At 35.4% G+C, this 21608-nt stretch overlaps 1 long non-coding RNA gene across 1 annotated transcript in view; it reads right to left on the bottom strand.

Annotated features, from left to right (window-relative positions):
- LOC124187399 overlaps window positions 1–16393 on the bottom strand; it is a 68349-nt gene extending 51956 nt beyond the window's left edge. The window contains exons 1-6 of the long non-coding RNA XR_006871932.1: window positions 16167–16393; window positions 13060–13342; window positions 9953–10235; window positions 6846–7128; window positions 3739–4021; window positions 632–914 (exon numbers count right to left, since the gene is read on the bottom strand). This is a non-coding gene — a long non-coding RNA (uncharacterized LOC124187399). The remainder of the gene's footprint in view (window positions 1–631; window positions 915–3738; window positions 4022–6845; window positions 7129–9952; window positions 10236–13059; window positions 13343–16166) is intronic.
- Window positions 16394–21608: the final 5215 nt, after the last annotated feature.

Genomic DNA, 21608 nt, shown 5'->3' with positions numbered 1-21608 from the left:
TCCTTGGTATGTTTAACCTTGGAGGTTATTTCAAAGTGAGTAGTGGGAGGATTTTTGCCAAGTTTGTTGCTAATGAGTTGGCTAATATTAGATCTTACTTTGTCTTTGGTGATTCCACTTTTGTTAAAAAGAGCTAATTCTACGCTGCTTACAATATCATCAATAGGTAAATTAATATTATTAAATGGTAAACCGTGATTAGGACCGAGTGATAAGGTCTCTTTAATTCCAGAAGGTAAATCTGTCTTAGATAGGTTAACTAACCAATTATTATTGTGAAACTCTTTAGGAGTATGTATAGATTTAAGTTTGTTGAATTTTCTAATATTATCTGTCTTAATAGCATTGAATAAACGATTGGCCTTATTTATATCCAAGTTGAAGTTTTTATAATCCAAATTTGTGAAATGGTTCGAGAAGAAAAGGTTGATATTATTATTAAGTTCTTGGATTAACTGCCTTTCTTGTCGATAACATGTTTTAATTTCAAGCGACAGACACTTTTGTTGAAAAACGCGTAATGCTTTGATGAAAGTTTTTTCACTTTTTAAATGTTGAAGGTTTTTGATTTTAAAATTTAGAAAATTTGGAATAATTCCAAATTGGCGGCATTTAAGGAGGAACACCTTACGGTTTTTGATGCGTGCTAGTTTTTGCCGGTAGTTCCAGATCTTCTTGGTTTGTGAGTGATTTGAAGTTCGGTATGACGTAGGATGACGGTGGTACGAGACGTCCACGAAGCCGTTTCGATGCATTGTGTTTAGGAAAGAAGTTTGTGACCGGGAGGTAGATTGAAAATGAAAGGTTCGTCGAAGTTCCGGTCAGGAAGAAGAAGAATTTAATAGTTGAAAAACGTGAATATACAAAATCGACGTTTCGGCCGGGCCCTGCCGACCATCCTCAGGAAATAAAATCTAAATAGTTAACAAAAAATAGGATGCTTCAACAAAACAATTCAGAGTTGAGAGCATGGAATATGTTTAACAATACAATATTTGTTGTTTTACAGAATTAAGTGAAAATTAAACAGTTTTAACGCAGCTGTCAAAGTGACAGTTTTAGGTTACGTGTCAAAATTTGAAGATAGGTTAATCAGATGAAAAATTGGTTTAAGAGAAATGAAAATTTGTCAGAAAAAAGCTTATTAATAATTTGGAAAAAAGGAGATGGGAAAAGATTAAATTAATTTAGAGAAGATTACTCACAAAAAATGACAACCGGTACATGCTTAGATGTTGTTAGTGGTACAGCATTTCGGACGGAAGTGAAGGTTAGCGGGGAACCATCCGTAAATCTATGTTGTTGATCACGTGTGAGATTTGAACTGTGCTCGAAAGTCATGGAGTACAAAGGCAGTGACCAATCAGGAGTAAGGGGCGTTACTGTTTTGAGAACCAACGATAATGTAGACTAGAGGATGTTGGAGTATAGGTGGCTAAGATTTTCGATATCTGTACGTTTGTTAACCGAGTTCCTTTTGTTCTTAGAGATATGTATCATTTCTTTGATAATGCGTTTGTACCAATTCGGTTCTGTAGCAAGGGTTATAGAGTTGTTAAAATCGAAATTGTGACCCAGGGTCAAAGCGTGATCTGCTAAAGCGCATCTTTCAGTGACATGGCATTTGATATTAGAACGATGACCAGAAATTCTATTTTTTAGGTGTTGTGACGTTTGTCCAATATAACTCATGCTACAGTCTCGACATGGTATTTTATATACACAGTTGATTTTCTCTAAATTAGGAGTAACAGATTTAAGATGAGAAAAAAGAGACAGTTTGGTAGTATTAGATATTTTAAAAGTAATTTCAATTCCCTCGTTCTTAAGAATTTTTTGGATTTGGCTAGATAGATTTTCTACATACGGTATAGAGATAGAGTTTTTAAATTTATCATTAACATCAGTTGGATTGTTGGAGTCTACATTCCAATCAATCGAGTTGTACATTTTTTCTATTCTATACTTTTTGATATCATTGATGAATTTGATAGGGTAGCCATTGGAAGTAAGAGTTGTTTCTACAAGTTTTAAATTCTTTTTAAGGAATTGAGGGTTTGATATTTTAAGGCAGCGATCGAACAAGGATATGGCGACAGATTTTTTGTGTTTGATGGGATGATGTGAGTTGAAATGAATGTATCTACCAGACCAGGTTGGTTTATGGTGCCAATCTAAGATTATGGTGTTATTGTGGTTGATTACCATAGTGTCTAAAAAACTGATTTTTCCATCTTTTTCCAACTCGAAAGTGAATTGTATACGTGGGTGAAAGCTGTTGAATTTATTAAGAAGGAGTTGTAGATTTTCGTTTTTAACACACGTTATAATATCATCGACGTAACGATAGTAAAAAGGTAGGCTGAAAGGAAGATTTGAAATGATTTTTTTTTTCCAAGTGTTCAAGTACCAGATTCGCTACTACTGGGCTAATCGGTGAGCCCATTGCTACGCCAAAAATTTGTTGGTAGAAATTATCTTTGTAGGCGAAATAGCATGAATCTAGACACAGTTTGGTGGCGGCTAGGAATTCTTTTTTATTAATGTTAGTGTGACCTTTCAAATTGGGCCAGTTTTTACTGATGATCGATATCGCTAGTTTAGTTGGAATGTTGGTAAACAATGATTTGACATCTAGGGATACTAACAGGTGATTAGGTGGAATTGTTTTTCCCCTGATTTTGTTTACAAAGGACCAAGTGTCCTTGATGTGATAGTCTGATGTACCTGTTATGTTAGATAAGACACAAGAAAAAAATCTCGAGATTTTGTAGGTGGGGGAATTGATGTTAGAAACAATCGGTCTGAGTGGAACATTTTCTTTATGAATTTTTGGTAGAAAATAAATTTTAGGAGGAAGAGAGTTATATGTTTTGAGATGTTTAGCCGAGTTGGAATCTATAAATTTTTTCTGTTGCCATAGACTTATCATATCGTTGACTTGTTTTTGTACTTTTAAAGTGGGATCACGAGAGATAAGGTTATAGGTAGTCGAATCATTAAGGATATCTTGACATTTTTGTTCAAACTCCATCTTTTCCATGACGACTGTAATGTTACCTTTGTCGGCATCGGTGACAACTAGGTGGTTATTATGTTTTAAGAATTCCTTGGTATGTTTAACCTTGGAGGTTATTTCAAAGTGAGTAGTGGGAGGATTTTTGCCAAGTTTGTTGCTAATGAGTTGGCTAATATTAGATCTTACTTTGTCTTTGGTGATTCCACTTTTGTTAAAAAGAGCTAATTCTACGCTGCTTACAATATCATCAATAGGTAAATTAATATTATTAAATGGTAAACCGTGATTAGGACCGAGTGATAAGGTCTCTTTACTTTCAGAAGGTAAATCTGTCTTAGATAGGTTAACTAACCAATTATTATTGTGAAACTCTTTAGGAGTATGTATAGATTTAAGTTTGTTGAATTTTCTAATATTATCTGTCTTAATAGCATTGAATAAACGATTGGCCTTATTTATATCCAAGTTGAAGTTTTTATAATCCAAATTTGTGAAATGGTTCGAGAAGAAAAGGTTGATATTATTATTAAGTTCTTGGATTAACTGCCTTTCTTGTCGATAACATGTTTTAATTTCAAGCGACAGACACTTTTGTTGAAAAACGCGTAATGCTTTGATGAAAGTTTTTTCACTTTTTAAATGTTGAAGGTTTTTGATTTTAAAATTTAGAAAATTTGGAATAATTCCAAATTGGCGGCATTTAAGGAGGAACACCTTACGGTTTTTGATGCGTGCTAGTTTTTGCCGGTAGTTCCAGATCTTCTTGGTTTGTGAGTGATTTGAAGTTCGGTATGACGTAGGATGACGGTGGTACGAGACGTCCACGAAGCCGTTTCGATGCATTGTGTTTAGGAAAGAAGTTTGTGACCGGGAGGTAGATTGAAAATGAAAGGTTCGTCGAAGTTCCGGTCAGGAAGAAGAAGAATTTAATAGTTGAAAAACGTGAATATACAAAATCGACGTTTCGGCCGGGCCCTGCCGACCATCCTCAGGAAATAAAATCTAAATAGTTAACAAAAAATAGGATGCTTCAACAAAACAATTCAGAGTTGAGAGCATGGAATATGTTTAACAATACAATATTTGTTGTTTTACAGAATTAAGTGAAAATTAAACAGTTTTAACGCAGCTGTCAAAGTGACAGTTTTAGGTTACGTGTCAAAATTTGAAGATAGGTTAATCAGATGAAAAATTGGTTTAAGAGAAATGAAAATTTGTCAGAAAAAAGCTTATTAATAATTTGGAAAAAAGGAGATGGGAAAAGATTAAATTAATTTAGAGAAGATTACTCACAAAAAATGACAACCGGTACATGCTTAGATGTTGTTAGTGGTACAGCATTTCGGACGGAAGTGAAGGTTAGCGGGGAACCATCCGTAAATCTATGTTGTTGATCACGTGTGAGATTTGAACTGTGCTCGAAAGTCATGGAGTACAAAGGCAGTGACCAATCAGGAGTAAGGGGCGTTACTGTTTTGAGAACCAACGATAATGTAGACTAGAGGATGTTGGAGTATAGGTGGCTAAGATTTTCGATATCTGTACGTTTGTTAACCGAGTTCCTTTTGTTCTTAGAGATATGTATCATTTCTTTGATAATGCGTTTGTACCAATTCGGTTCTGTAGCAAGGGTTATAGAGTTGTTAAAATCGAAATTGTGACCCAGGGTCAAAGCGTGATCTGCTAAAGCGCATCTTTCAGTGACATGGCATTTGATATTAGAACGATGACCAGAAATTCTATTTTTTAGGTGTTGTGACGTTTGTCCAATATAACTCATGCTACAGTCTCGACATGGTATTTTATATACACAGTTGATTTTCTCTAAATCAGGAGTAACAGATTTAAGATGAGAAAAAAGAGACAGTTTGGTAGTATTAGATATTTTAAAAGTAATTTCAATTCCCTCGTTCTTAAGAATTTTTTGGATTTGGCTAGATAGATTTTCTACATACGGTATAGAGATAGAGTTTTTAAATTTATCATTAACATCAGTTGGATTGTTGGAGTCTACATTCCAATCAATCGAGTTGTACATTTTTTCTATTCTATACTTTTTGATATCATTGATAAATTTGATAGGGTAGCCATTGGAAGTAAGAGTTGTTTCTACAAGTTTTAAATTCTTTTTAAGGAATTGAGGGTTTGATATTTTAAGGCAGCGATCGAACAAGGATATGGCGACAGATTTTTTGTGTTTGATGGGATGATGTGAGTTGAAATGAATGTATCTACCAGACCAGGTTGGTTTATGGTGCCAATCTAAGATTATGGTGTTATTGTGGTTGATTACCATAGTGTCTAAAAAACTGATTTTTCCATCTTTTTCCAACTCGAAAGTGAATTGTATACGTGGGTGAAAGCTGTTGAATTTATTAAGAAGGAGTTGTAGATTTTCGTTTTTAACACACGTTATAATATCATCGACGTAACGATAGTAAAAAGGTAGGCTGAAAGGAAGATTTGAAATGATTTTTTTTTTCCAAGTGTTCAAGTACCAGATTCGCTACTACTGGGCTAATCGGTGAGCCCATTGCTACGCCAAAAATTTGTTGGTAGAAATTATCTTTGTAGGCGAAATAGCATGAATCTAGACACAGTTTGGTGGCGGCTAGGAATTCTTTTTTATTAATGTTAGTGTGACCTTTCAAATTGGGCCAGTTTTTACTGATGATCGATATCGCTAGTTTAGTTGGAATGTTGGTAAACAATGATTTGACATCTAGGGATACTAACAGGTGATTAGGTGGAATTGTTTTTCCCCTGATTTTGTTTACAAAGGACCAAGTGTCCTTGATGTGATAGTCTGATGTACCTGTTATGTTAGATAAGACACAAGAAAAAAATCTCGAGATTTTGTAGGTGGGGGAATTGATGTTAGAAACAATCGGTCTGAGTGGAACATTTTCTTTATGAATTTTTGGTAGAAAATAAATTTTAGGAGGAAGAGAGTTATATGTTTTGAGATGTTTAGCCGAGTTGGAATCTATAAATTTTTTCTGTTGCCATAGACTTATCATATCGTTGACTTGTTTTTGTACTTTTAAAGTGGGATCACGAGAGATAAGGTTATAGGTAGTCGAATCATTAAGGATATCTTGACATTTTTGTTCAAACTCCATCTTTTCCATGACGACTGTAATGTTACCTTTGTCGGCATCGGTGACAACTAGGTGGTTATTATGTTTTAAGAATTCCTTGGTATGTTTAACCTTGGAGGTTATTTCAAAGTGAGTAGTGGGAGGATTTTTGCCAAGTTTGTTGCTAATGAGTTGGCTAATATTAGATCTTACTTTGTCTTTGGTGATTCCACTTTTGTTAAAAAGAGCTAATTCTACGCTGCTTACAATATCATCAATAGGTAAATTAATATTATTAAATGGTAAACCGTGATTAGGACCGAGTGATAAGGTCTCTTTAATTCCAGAAGGTAAATCTGTCTTAGATAGGTTAACTAACCAATTATTATTGTGAAACTCTTTAGGAGTATGTATAGATTTAAGTTTGTTGAATTTTCTAATATTATCTGTCTTAATAGCATTGAATAAACGATTGGCCTTATTTATATCCAAGTTGAAGTTTTTATAATCCAAATTTGTGAAATGGTTCGAGAAGAAAAGGTTGATATTATTATTAAGTTCTTGGATTAACTGCCTTTCTTGTCGATAACATGTTTTAATTTCAAGCGACAGACACTTTTGTTGAAAAACGCGTAATGCTTTGATGAAAGTTTTTTCACTTTTTAAATGTTGAAGGTTTTTGATTTTAAAATTTAGAAAATTTGGAATAATTCCAAATTGGCGGCATTTAAGGAGGAACACCTTACGGTTTTTGATGCGTGCTAGTTTTTGCCGGTAGTTCCAGATCTTCTTGGTTTGTGAGTGATTTGAAGTTCGGTATGACGTAGGATGACGGTGGTACGAGACGTCCACGAAGCCGTTTCGATGCATTGTGTTTAGGAAAGAAGTTTGTGACCGGGAGGTAGATTGAAAATGAAAGGTTCGTCGAAGTTCCGGTCAGGAAGAAGAAGAATTTAATAGTTGAAAAACGTGAATATACAAAATCGACGTTTCGGCCGGGCCCTGCCGACCATCCTCAGGAAATAAAATCTAAATAGTTAACAAAAAATAGGATGCTTCAACAAAACAATTCAGAGTTGAGAGCATGGAATATGTTTAACAATACAATATTTGTTGTTTTACAGAATTAAGTGAAAATTAAACAGTTTTAACGCAGCTGTCAAAGTGACAGTTTTAGGTTACGTGTCAAAATTTGAAGATAGGTTAATCAGATGAAAAATTGGTTTAAGAGAAATGAAAATTTGTCAGAAAAAAGCTTATTAATAATTTGGAAAAAAGGAGATGGGAAAAGATTAAATTAATTTAGAGAAGATTACTCACAAAAAATGACAACCGGTACATGCTTAGATGTTGTTAGTGGTACAGCATTTCGGACGGAAGTGAAGGTTAGCGGGGAACCATCCGTAAATCTATGTTGTTGATCACGTGTGAGATTTGAACTGTGCTCGAAAGTCATGGAGTACAAAGGCAGTGACCAATCAGGAGTAAGGGGCGTTACTGTTTTGAGAACCAACGATAATGTAGACTAGAGGATGTTGGAGTATAGGTGGCTAAGATTTTCGATATCTGTACGTTTGTTAACCGAGTTCCTTTTGTTCTTAGAGATATGTATCATTTCTTTGATAATGCGTTTGTACCAATTCGGTTCTGTAGCAAGGGTTATAGAGTTGTTAAAATCGAAATTGTGACCCAGGGTCAAAGCGTGATCTGCTAAAGCGCATCTTTCAGTGACATGGCATTTGATATTAGAACGATGACCAGAAATTCTATTTTTTAGGTGTTGTGACGTTTGTCCAATATAACTCATGCTACAGTCTCGACATGGTATTTTATATACACAGTTGATTTTCTCTAAATTAGGAGTAACAGATTTAAGATGAGAAAAAAGAGACAGTTTGGTAGTATTAGATATTTTAAAAGTAATTTCAATTCCCTCGTTCTTAAGAATTTTTTGGATTTGGCTAGATAGATTTTCTACATACGGTATAGAGATAGAGTTTTTAAATTTATCATTAACATCAGTTGGATTGTTGGAGTCTACATTCCAATCAATCGAGTTGTACATTTTTTCTATTCTATACTTTTTGATATCATTGATGAATTTGATAGGGTAGCCATTGGAAGTAAGAGTTGTTTCTACAAGTTTTAAATTCTTTTTAAGGAATTGAGGGTTTGATATTTTAAGGCAGCGATCGAACAAGGATATGGCGACAGATTTTTTGTGTTTGATGGGATGATGTGAGTTGAAATGAATGTATCTACCAGACCAGGTTGGTTTATGGTGCCAATCTAAGATTATGGTGTTATTGTGGTTGATTACCATAGTGTCTAAAAAACTGATTTTTCCATCTTTTTCCAACTCGAAAGTGAATTGTATACGTGGGTGAAAGCTGTTGAATTTATTAAGAAGGAGTTGTAGATTTTCGTTTTTAACACACGTTATAATATCATCGACGTAACGATAGTAAAAAGGTAGGCTGAAAGGAAGATTTGAAATGATTTTTTTTTTCCAAGTGTTCAAGTACCAGATTCGCTACTACTGGGCTAATCGGTGAGCCCATTGCTACGCCAAAAATTTGTTGGTAGAAATTATCTTTGTAGGCGAAATAGCATGAATCTAGACACAGTTTGGTGGCGGCTAGGAATTCTTTTTTATTAATGTTAGTGTGACCTTTCAAATTGGGCCAGTTTTTACTGATGATCGATATCGCTAGTTTAGTTGGAATGTTGGTAAACAATGATTTGACATCTAGGGATACTAACAGGTGATTAGGTGGAATTGTTTTTCCCCTGATTTTGTTTACAAAGGACCAAGTGTCCTTGATGTGATAGTCTGATGTACCTGTTATGTTAGATAAGACACAAGAAAAAAATCTCGAGATTTTGTAGGTGGGGGAATTGATGTTAGAAACAATCGGTCTGAGTGGAACATTTTCTTTATGAATTTTTGGTAGAAAATAAATTTTAGGAGGAAGAGAGTTATATGTTTTGAGATGTTTAGCCGAGTTGGAATCTATAAATTTTTTCTGTTGCCATAGACTTATCATATCGTTGACTTGTTTTTGTACTTTTAAAGTGGGATCACGAGAGATAAGGTTATAGGTAGTCGAATCATTAAGGATATCTTGACATTTTTGTTCAAACTCCATCTTTTCCATGACGACTGTAATGTTACCTTTGTCGGCATCGGTGACAACTAGGTGGTTATTATGTTTTAAGAATTCCTTGGTATGTTTAACCTTGGAGGTTATTTCAAAGTGAGTAGTGGGAGGATTTTTGCCAAGTTTGTTGCTAATGAGTTGGCTAATATTAGATCTTACTTTGTCTTTGGTGATTCCACTTTTGTTAAAAAGAGCTAATTCTACGCTGCTTACAATATCATCAATAGGTAAATTAATATTATTAAATGGTAAACCGTGATTAGGACCGAGTGATAAGGTCTCTTTAATTTCAGAAGGTAAATCTGTCTTAGATAGGTTAACTAACCAATTATTATTGTGAAACTCTTTAGGAGTATGTATAGATTTAAGTTTGTTGAATTTTCTAATATTATCTGTCTTAATAGCATTGAATAAACGATTGGCCTTATTTATATCCAAGTTGAAGTTTTTATAATCCAAATTTGTGAAATGGTTCGAGAAGAAAAGGTTGATATTATTATTAAGTTCTTGGATTAACTGCCTTTCTTGTCGATAACATGTTTTAATTTCAAGCGACAGACACTTTTGTTGAAAAACGCGTAATGCTTTGATGAAAGTTTTTTCACTTTTTAAATGTTGAAGGTTTTTGATTTTAAAATTTAGAAAATTTGGAATAATTCCAAATTGGCGGCATTTAAGGAGGAACACCTTACGGTTTTTGATGCGTGCTAGTTTTTGCCGGTAGTTCCAGATCTTCTTGGTTTGTGAGTGATTTGAAGTTCGGTATGACGTAGGATGACGGTGGTACGAGACGTCCACGAAGCCGTTTCGATGCATTGTGTTTAGGAAAGAAGTTTGTGACCGGGAGGTAGATTGAAAATGAAAGGTTCGTCGAAGTTCCGGTCAGGAAGAAGAAGAATTTAATAGTTGAAAAACGTGAATATACAAAATCGACGTTTCGGCCGGGCCCTGCCGACCATCCTCAGGAAATAAAATCTAAATAGTTAACAAAAAATAGGATGCTTCAACAAAACAATTCAGAGTTGAGAGCATGGAATATGTTTAACAATACAATATTTGTTGTTTTACAGAATTAAGTGAAAATTAAACAGTTTTAACGCAGCTGTCAAAGTGACAGTTTTAGGTTACGTGTCAAAATTTGAAGATAGGTTAATCAGATGAAAAATTGGTTTAAGAGAAATGAAAATTTGTCAGAAAAAAGCTTATTAATAATTTGGAAAAAAGGAGATGGGAAAAGATTAAATTAATTTAGAGAAGATTACTCACAAAAAATGACAACCGGTACATGCTTAGATGTTGTTAGTGGTACAGCATTTCGGACGGAAGTGAAGGTTAGCGGGGAACCATCCGTAAATCTATGTTGTTGATCACGTGTGAGATTTGAACTGTGCTCGAAAGTCATGGAGTACAAAGGCAGTGACCAATCAGGAGTAAGGGGCGTTACTGTTTTGAGAACCAACGATAATGTAGACTAGAGGATGTTGGAGTATAGGTGGCTAAGATTTTCGATATCTGTACGTTTGTTAACCGAGTTCCTTTTGTTCTTAGAGATATGTATCATTTCTTTGATAATGCGTTTGTACCAATTCGGTTCTGTAGCAAGGGTTATAGAGTTGTTAAAATCGAAATTGTGACCCAGGGTCAAAGCGTGATCTGCTAAAGCGCATCTTTCAGTGACATGGCATTTGATATTAGAACGATGACCAGAAATTCTATTTTTTAGGTGTTGTGACGTTTGTCCAATATAACTCATGCTACAGTCTCGACATGGTATTTTATATACACAGTTGATTTTCTCTAAATTAGGAGTAACAGATTTAAGATGAGAAAAAAGAGACAGTTTGGTAGTATTAGATATTTTAAAAGTAATTTCAATTCCCTCGTTCTTAAGAATTTTTTGGATTTGGCTAGATAGATTTTCTACATACGGTATAGAGATAGAGTTTTTAAATTTATCATTAACATCAGTTGGATTGTTGGAGTCTACATTCCAATCAATCGAGTTGTACATTTTTTCTATTCTATACTTTTTGATATCATTGATGAATTTGATAGGGTAGCCATTGGAAGTAAGAGTTGTTTCTACAAGTTTTAAATTCTTTTTAAGGAATTGAGGGTTTGATATTTTAAGGCAGCGATCGAACAAGGATATGGCGACAGATTTTTTGTGTTTGATGGGATGATGTGAGTTGAAATGAATGTATCTACCAGACCAGGTTGGTTTATGGTGCCAATCTAAGATTATGGTGTTATTGTGGTTGATTACCATAGTGTCTAAAAAACTGATTTTTCCATCTTTTTCCAACTCGAAAGTGAATTGTATACGTGGGTGAAAGCTGTTGAATTTATTAAGAAGGAGTTGTAGATTTTCGTTTTTAACACACGTTATAATATCATCGACGTAACGATAGTAAAAAGGTAGGCTGAAAGGAAGATTTGAAATGATTTTTTTTTTCCAAGTGTTCAAGTACCAGATTCGCTACTACTGGGCTAATCGGTGAGCCCATTGCTACGCCAAAAATTTGTTGGTAGAAATTATCTTTGTAGGCGAAATAGCATGAATCTAGACACAGTTTGGTGGCGGCTAGGAATTCTTTTTTATTAATGTTAGTGTGACCTTTCAAATTGGGCCAGTTTTTACTGATGATCGATATCGCTAGTTTAGTTGGAATGTTGGTAAACAATGATTTGACATCTAGGGATACTAACAGGTGATTAGGTGGAATTGTTTTTCCCCTGATTTTGTTTACAAAGGACCAAGTGTCCTTGATGTGATAGTCTGATGTACCTGTTATGTTAGATAAGACACAAGAAAAAAATCTCGAGATTTTGTAGGTGGGGGAATTGATGTTAGAAACAATCGGTCTGAGTGGAACATTTTCTTTATGAATTTTTGGTAGAAAATAAATTTTAGGAGGAAGAGAGTTATATGTTTTGAGATGTTTAGCCGAGTTGGAATCTATAAATTTTTTCTGTTGCCATAGACTTATCATATCGTTGACTTGTTTTTGTACTTTTAAAGTGGGATCACGAGAGATAAGGTTATAGGTAGTCGAATCATTAAGGATATCTTGACATTTTTGTTCAAACTCCATCTTTTCCATGACGACTGTAATGTTACCTTTGTCGGCATCGGTGACAACTAGGTGGTTATTATGTTTTAAGAATTCCTTGGTATGTTTAACCTTGGAGGTTATTTCAAAGTGAGTAGTGGGAGGATTTTTGCCAAGTTTGTTGCTAATGAGTTGGCTAATATTAGATCTTACTTTGTCTTTGGTGATTCCACTTTTGTTAAAAAGAGCTAATTCTACGCTGCTTACAATATCATCAATAGGTAAATTAATATTATTAAATGGTAAACCGTGATTAGGACCGAGTGATAAGGTCTCTTTAATTTCAGAAGGTAAATCTGTCTTAGATAGGTTAACTAACCAATTATTATTGTGAAACTCTTTAGGAGTATGTATAGATTTAAGTTTGTTGAATTTTCTAATATTATCTGTCTTAATAGCATTGAATAAACGATTGGCCTTATTTATATCCAAGTTGAAGTTTTTATAATCCAAATTTGTGAAATGGTTCGAGAAGAAAAGGTTGATATTATTATTAAGTTCTTGGATTAACTGCCTTTCTTGTCGATAACATGTTTTAATTTCAAGCGACAGACACTTTTGTTGAAAAACGCGTAATGCTTTGATGAAAGTTTTTTCACTTTTTAAATGTTGAAGGTTTTTGATTTTAAAATTTAGAAAATTTGGAATAATTCCAAATTGGCGGCATTTAAGGAGGAACACCTTACGGTTTTTGATGCGTGCTAGTTTTTGCCGGTAGTTCCAGATCTTCTTGGTTTGTGAGTGATTTGAAGTTCGGTATGACGTAGGATGACGGTGGTACGAGACGTCCACGAAGCCGTTTCGATGCATTGTGTTTAGGAAAGAAGTTTGTGACCGGGAGGTAGATTGAAAATGAAAGGTTCGTCGAAGTTCCGGTCAGGAAGAAGAAGAATTTAATAGTTGAAAAACGTGAATATACAAAATCGACGTTTCGGCCGGGCCCTGCCGACCATCCTCAGGAAATAAAATCTAAATAGTTAACAAAAAATAGGATGCTTCAACAAAACAATTCAGAGTTGAGAGCATGGAATATGTTTAACAATACAATATTTGTTGTTTTACAGAATTAAGTGAAAATTAAACAGTTTTAACGCAGCTGTCAAAGTGACAGTTTTAGGTTACGTGTCAAAATTTGAAGATAGGTTAATCAGATGAAAAATTGGTTTAAGAGAAATGAAAATTTGTCAGAAAAAAGCTTATTAATAATTTGGAAAAAAGGAGATGGGAAAAGATTAAATTAATTTAGAGAAGATTACTCACAAAAAATGACAACCGGTACATGCTTAGATGTTGTTAGTGGTACAGCATTTCGGACGGAAGTGAAGGTTAGCGGGGAACCATCCGTAAATCTATGTTGTTGATCACGTGTGAGATTTGAACTGTGCTCGAAAGTCATGGAGTACAAAGGCAGTGACCAATCAGGAGTAAGGGGCGTTACTGTTTTGAGAACCAACGATAATGTAGACTAGAGGATGTTGGAGTATAGGTGGCTAAGATTTTCGATATCTGTACGTTTGTTAACCGAGTTCCTTTTGTTCTTAGAGATATGTATCATTTCTTTGATAATGCGTTTGTACCAATTCGGTTCTGTAGCAAGGGTTATAGAGTTGTTAAAATCGAAATTGTGACCCAGGGTCAAAGCGTGATCTGCTAAAGCGCATCTTTCAGTGACATGGCATTTGATATTAGAACGATGACCAGAAATTCTATTTTTTAGGTGTTGTGACGTTTGTCCAATATAACTCATGCTACAGTCTCGACATGGTATTTTATATACACAGTTGATTTTCTCTAAATTAGGAGTAACAGATTTAAGATGAGAAAAAAGAGACAGTTTGGTAGTATTAGATATTTTAAAAGTAATTTCAATTCCCTCGTTCTTAAGAATTTTTTGGATTTGGCTAGATAGATTTTCTACATACGGTATAGAGATAGAGTTTTTAAATTTATCATTAACATCAGTTGGATTGTTGGAGTCTACATTCCAATCAATCGAGTTGTACATTTTTTCTATTCTATACTTTTTGATATCATTGATGAATTTGATAGGGTAGCCATTGGAAGTAAGAGTTGTTTCTACAAGTTTTAAATTCTTTTTAAGGAATTGAGGGTTTGATATTTTAAGGCAGCGATCGAACAAGGATATGGCGACAGATTTTTTGTGTTTGATGGGATGATGTGAGTTGAAATGAATGTATCTACCAGACCAGGTTGGTTTATGGTGCCAATCTAAGATTATGGTGTTATTGTGGTTGATTACCATAGTGTCTAAAAAACTGATTTTTCCATCTTTTTCCAACTCGAAAGTGAATTGTATACGTGGGTGAAAGCTGTTGAATTTATTAAGAAGGAGTTGTAGATTTTCGTTTTTAACACACGTTATAATATCATCGACGTAACGATAGTAAAAAGGTAGGCTGAAAGGAAGATTTGAAATGATTTTTTTTTTCCAAGTGTTCAAGTACCAGATTCGCTACTACTGGGCTAATCGGTGAGCCCATTGCTACGCCAAAAATTTGTTGGTAGAAATTATCTTTGTAGGCGAAATAGCATGAATCTAGACACAGTTTGGTGGCGGCTAGGAATTCTTTTTTATTAATGTTAGTGTGACCTTTCAAATTGGGCCAGTTTTTACTGATGATCGATATCGCTAGTTTAGTTGGAATGTTGGTAAACAATGATTTGACATCTAGGGATACTAACAGGTGATTAGGTGGAATTGTTTTTCCCCTGATTTTGTTTACAAAGGACCAAGTGTCCTTGATGTGATAGTCTGATGTACCTGTTATGTTAGATAAGACACAAGAAAAAAATCTCGAGATTTTGTAGGTGGGGGAATTGATGTTAGAAACAATCGGTCTGAGTGGAACATTTTCTTTATGAATTTTTGGTAGAAAATAAATTTTAGGAGGAAGAGAGTTATATGTTTTGAGATGTTTAGCCGAGTTGGAATCTATAAATTTTTTCTGTTGCCATAGACTTATCATATCGTTGACTTGTTTTTGTACTTTTAAAGTGGGATCACGAGAGATAAGGTTATAGGTAGTCGAATCATTAAGGATATCTTGACATTTTTGTTCAAACTCCATCTTTTCCATGACGACTGTAATGTTACCTTTGTCGGCATCGGTGACAACTAGGTGGTTATTATGTTTTAAGAATTCCTTGGTATGTTTAACCTTGGAGGTTATTTCAAAGTGAGTAGTGGGAGGATTTTTGCCAAGTTTGTTGCTAATGAGTTGGCTAATATTAGATCTTACTTTGTCTTTGGTGATTCCACTTTTGTTAAAAAGAGCTAATTCTACGCTGCTTACAATATCATCAATAGGTAAATTAATATTATTAAATGGTAAACCGTGATTAGGACCGAGTGATAAGGTCTCTTTAATTTCAGAAGGTAAATCTGTCTTAGATAGGTTAACTAACCAATTATTATTGTGAAACTCTTTAGGAGTATGTATAGATTTAAGTTTGTTGAATTTTCTAATATTATCTGTCTTAATAGCATTGAATAAACGATTGGCCTTATTTATATCCAAGTTGAAGTTTTTATAATCCAAATTTGTGAAATGGTTCGAGAAGAAAAGGTTGATATTATTATTAAGTTCTTGGATTAACTGCCTTTCTTGTCGATAACATGTTTTAATTTCAAGCGACAGACACTTTTGTTGAAAAACGCGTAATGCTTTGATGAAAGTTTTTTCACTTTTTAAATGTTGAAGGTTTTTGATTTTAAAATTTAGAAAATTTGGAATAATTCCAAATTGGCGGCATTTAAGGAGGAACACCTTACGGTTTTTGATGCGTGCTAGTTTTTGCCGGTAGTTCCAGATCTTCTTGGTTTGTGAGTGATTTGAAGTTCGGTATGACGTAGGATGACGGTGGTACGAGACGTCCACGAAGCCGTTTCGATGCATTGTGTTTAGGAAAGAAGTTTGTGACCGGGAGGTAGATTGAAAATGAAAGGTTCGTCGAAGTTCCGGTCAGGAAGAAGAAGAATTTAATAGTTGAAAAACGTGAATATACTGTCACTTTGACAGCTGCGTTAAAACTGTTTAATTTTCACTTAATTCTGTAAAACAACAAATATTGTATTGTTAAACATATTCCATGCTCTCAACTCTGAATTGTTTTGTTGAAGCATCCTATTTTTTGTTAACTATTTAGATTTTATTTCCTGAGGATGGTCGGCAGGGCCCGGCCGAAACGTCGATTTTGTATATTCACGTTTTTCAACTATTAAATTCTTCTTCTTCCTGACCGGAACTTCGACGAACCTTTCATTTTCAATCTACCTCCCGGTCACAAACTTCTTTCCTAAACACAATGCATCGAAACGGCTTCGTGGACGTCTCGTACCACCGTCATCCTACGTCATACCGAACTTCAAATCACTCACAAACCAAGAAGATCTGGAACTACCGGCAAAAACTAGCACGCATCAAAAACCGTAAGGTGTTCCTCCTTAAATGCCGCCAATTTGGAATTATTCCAAATTTTCTAAATTTTAAAATCAAAAACCTTCAACATTTAAAAAGTGAAAAAACTTTCATCAAAGCATTACGCGTTTTTCAACAAAAGTGTCTGTCGCTTGAAATTAAAACATGTTATCGACAAGAAAGGCAGTTAATCCAAGAACTTAATAATAATATCAACCTTTTCTTCTCGAACCATTTCACAAATTTGGATTATAAAAACTTCAACTTGGATATAAATAAGGCCAATCGTTTATTCAATGCTATTAAGACAGATAATATTAGAAAATTCAACAAACTTAAATCTATACATACTCCTAAAGAGTTTCACAATAATAATTGGTTAGTTAACCTATCTAAGACAGATTTACCTTCTGAAATTAAAGAGACCTTATCACTCGGTCCTAATCACGGTTTACCATTTAATAATATTAATTTACCTATTGATGATATTGTAAGCAGCGTAGAATTAGCTCTTTTTAACAAAAGTGGAATCACCAAAGACAAAGTAAGATCTAATATTAGCCAACTCATTAGCAACAAACTTGGCAAAAATCCTCCCACTACTCACTTTGAAATAACCTCCAAGGTTAAACATACCAAGGAATTCTTAAAACATAATAACCACCTAGTTGTCACCGATGCCGACAAAGGTAACATTACAGTCGTCATGGAAAAGATGGAGTTTGAACAAAAATGTCAAGATATCCTTAATGATTCGACTACCTATAACCTTATCTCTCGTGATCCCACTTTAAAAGTACAAAAACAAGTCAACGATATGATAAGTCTATGGCAACAGAAAAAATTTATAGATTCCAACTCGGCTAAACATCTCAAAACATATAACTCTCTTCCTCCTAAAATTTATTTTCTACCAAAAATTCATAAAGAAAATGTTCCACTCAGACCGATTGTTTCTAACATCAATTCCCCCACCTACAAAATCTCGAGATTTTTTTCTTGTGTCTTATCTAACATAACAGGTACATCAGACTATCACATCAAGGACACTTGGTCCTTTGTAAACAAAATCAGGGGAAAAACAATTCCACCTAATCACCTGTTAGTATCCCTAGATGTCAAATCATTGTTTACCAACATTCCAACTAAACTAGCGATATCGATCATCAGTAAAAACTGGCCCAATTTGAAAGGTCACACTAACATTAATAAAAAAGAATTCCTAGCCGCCACCAAACTGTGTCTAGATTCATGCTATTTCGCCTACAAAGATAATTTCGGGTGTACTTCCGTTTAGAACATACCTCCGATCGATCTGAAATTTGGTATACTCATGTATTTTGATGCGCTGATCAAGAATATCATACTCAAAACACCCGCAAATTCGATTTTCAAGGTCAAATCGACAAAAAATCGATTTTTTAAATGTTTTTTACATTTATTGCAATAAATATAAGGAAAAACCCAAACCCAAACCTCAACAAACCCACACATACACACACACACACACATACAAAAAAAAAAAAAATTGATTTGACCTTGAAAATCGAATTTGCGGGTATTTTGAGTTTGATATTCTTGATCAGCGCATCAAAATACATAAGTATACCAAATACACACACACACACACATACAAAAAAAAAAAAAATTTGATTTGACCTTGAAAATCGAAAATTCACCCGAAATCTCTCGCACTCACATAGCGAGAAAGCGACTGCCACATCCTCTTAATACAATTGTTGCCCCGCACCCACCCCACTATGTCCCACACACCATCCGAGATGCCCTGCACCCACCCCACTTTATCCCACACACCATCCCAGATGCCCCGCAACCACACGCTCACGGTACTTCTCGTCGCATCTTCCTCTCTGCCGGATATTACCCGGAATACGCTGCTGTGTCTCGAGATACATCGGATCTGCTCAAACACTTCCTTCTTACTACCGCATCAATCCATTGCCCAAATCCGAATCAGCTTTTCGGTGCATTGTACAACTTTCGCTATTGAGCTTGCTAATTCGACCCGCTTTTCGTTCGTACAATGGATCGGGTATACAACATCTTTAACTTAAGCGGTATTTTCCGAGATCGTGAAACCATCCTTGAGTGGTTGCGTGAGATCGGTTTGATTCCCCGCGAAAGATATTGTAGGACGCATAAAAAGCCCATGGTTCTTCATGAATCCATGCTAGAATGCGGAAAATTTATTTGCCAGAAAAATGGCAAATATAATCATTCGGCAACCGTGGCTGAAAAGACATGGTTCGAACGATGTCATCTTTCTCCAGCTTGTGTCATGCTTATGACGTACTGTTTTGCCGTTGACTTCAGTTTTCAACAAACAATCCGCGAATGCAGCGTGGTGGAGGGCCAGCAGCTATCGACAGAAAGTGTTGCCGATCGCTTTTCTTTCTGCCGAGAGGTTTGTATGGTCGCTCTGGATCAGGAGTTTGATAATCAAGGCAAAATAGGAGGCGTCGGCGAAATCGTTGAAATAGACGAATGTAAGATCGGCCGCCGCAAGTACGAAAGAGGGCGCGTTGTTGAAGGATCGTGGATTCTTGGTATGATCCACAGAGGCCAGGCGGAAAATTACCGGCTGGAAATTTGCCCGGAAAACAAACGAGACGCTACGACCTTGCTTTCACTTATTAAAAAACATGTCGTGGTTGGGACAGAAATCCATACGGATTGCTGGAAGGGGTATGAAAGCTTGGAAAAACACGGTTATCCCCATAAAACGGTGAATCATAGCGTAGAATTTGTCAATTCGGCTACCGCAGCACATACCCAGAACATCGAATCATCCTGGCGTTGGATGCGGCGCTCTCTTGCGCGAGGGGGCGTTCGCTCAGACAATATAGCTGATCATCTGTGCGAATTTTTGTGGCGCCGTCGTGTTAGGAAGATGAATAACGATCCGTTCAAGCAAATCATTCAGGATATTAAGATCTGCTATCCCGGCAAGAATAATTGATGTGCCCCGTTTGTGTACGTGGGGGTGTGTGCGCGTGCCTTTGTTTGGGTGTGCGTGTGGGTGTTTGCGTGTTTGTTTGTTTGGGTTTGTTTTGGCATTGTGCGCGGGAGTGTGTGTGTGCGTGCGTGTGTGTTTGTTGAGTTTGTGTGCGGGAGTGTGTGTGTGTTTGGGTTTTGGTGCGAGTGTGTGTGCGTGCGTGTGTGTGTGTGTGTATTTGCTTCGTACAAAAAAAAAAACCAAAAAAAAAAACAAAAAAAACCATTCAAAAACCGAAAAAAAAATTTAAAACACACAAAAACAAAAAAAATTGCACTTCTAAGACCAAACTCCAACCTTCCCGTGGTGAGTGCGTGAGTAGATATTAGTATCGAAACTAATGGAGCCTTGGCGAAAAATTCCGATTTCGGGTTAATTTAGCAGTTTTCTCGGAAACCACCGATTATACACGAAAAACGTGTGAAACAAAAAATTTCAGTTTTATCATGGCACATAACTTTTGTTTGAAACATTTTTCTCTCAAATCTATATTTATTGCAACAAATGTGAAAAACATTTAAAAAATCGATTTTTTGTCGATTTGACCTTGAAAATCGAATTTGCGGGTGTTTTGAGTATGATATTCTTGATCAGCGCATCAAAATACATAAGGATACCAAATTTCGCATTGATCGTAGGTATGTTCTAAACGGAAGTTTATCCGACCTGGTGATTACAAATCACATATGAATAAAAATGCAATATATGCAGCTGCGGATATTTTTAAGATATGTTTAATCGTGTATCGCGAAGAACAAATTCATCCACACCGGATCGGATCACAAAATGGAACACAATTCTCGCTACTCTTCACCGGCGACGGAGACAGTGGACACTTTCGATGTCTTGCAGAACCAAAATAAAATTCAGATAGTGAGTAATAAGTATGAAAAGTAACAATCAAATAATAGTAAATCAAAATATATCACCAAACAGTCAAAAGGACAGCCAGGATTTACGATGACAATGGGGAAAGGAGGAGTTTCAAGCAGCAAACAAGGCGATGAAGATGGTGGATGGTCGGAAGTATCACAAAAGAAAGAGGAAAATAAAATTGTAAGTGCGAAGAACCAAATGAGCCATAGAATAATATCCATCAAATATTCGTATAACCAGGAAAGAGGACGACCAGGATCGATGTTGACCACAAGAGAAAGAGGTGTTTTGCGGAATGAACAGCAACGCAAATATAGAGAAAATAATAATATAAACAAGGTGATTTTGGAGAATAACCGGCAGAGCGGCAGTAAAAATAATTCAACGAAGGGTGTCGAAGAATTAGAAGAATCGATTGCGATGATTGATTCGGAAAATAAATCGAGAGGACGACCAACCAATGTGATGGACATAGAAGAGCGAAAAATTAGACGACGGGAACAGCAGCGAAAATATAGGGAAGCGAACAAGAAATATCATACTGGCTTTTCAACCAACGAACAGAAAGGAGGAGTTTCAACCAGCAGACAAGGCGATGAAGATGGTGGATGGTCGGAAGTATCACAAAGGAAAAAGGAAAATAAAATTTTAAGTGCGAAGAACCAAATAAGCCAGAGAATAATAATAAACAAATATTCCTATAACCAGGCAAGAGGACGACCATGATCGATGTTGACCGCAAGAGAAAGAAGTGTTTTACGGAGTGAACAGCAACATAAATATAGAGAAAAAAATTATGTAAAGAAGGTGATTTTGGAGAATAACGGGCAGAGCGGTAGCAAGAATAATTCAGCAAGTCAAGGAGATAGATAGATATCAATAGAGAAGGAACACCAATTTTCAA

Source organism: Neodiprion fabricii, unplaced genomic scaffold, assembly GCF_021155785.1.
Source record: "Neodiprion fabricii isolate iyNeoFabr1 unplaced genomic scaffold, iyNeoFabr1.1 ptg000057l, whole genome shotgun sequence".
NCBI classification, from domain to species: domain Eukaryota; kingdom Metazoa; phylum Arthropoda; class Insecta; order Hymenoptera; family Diprionidae; genus Neodiprion; species Neodiprion fabricii.
Note: the sequence above shows the minus strand (reverse complement) of the source record. Positions and strands in the feature narration are given on the sequence as shown.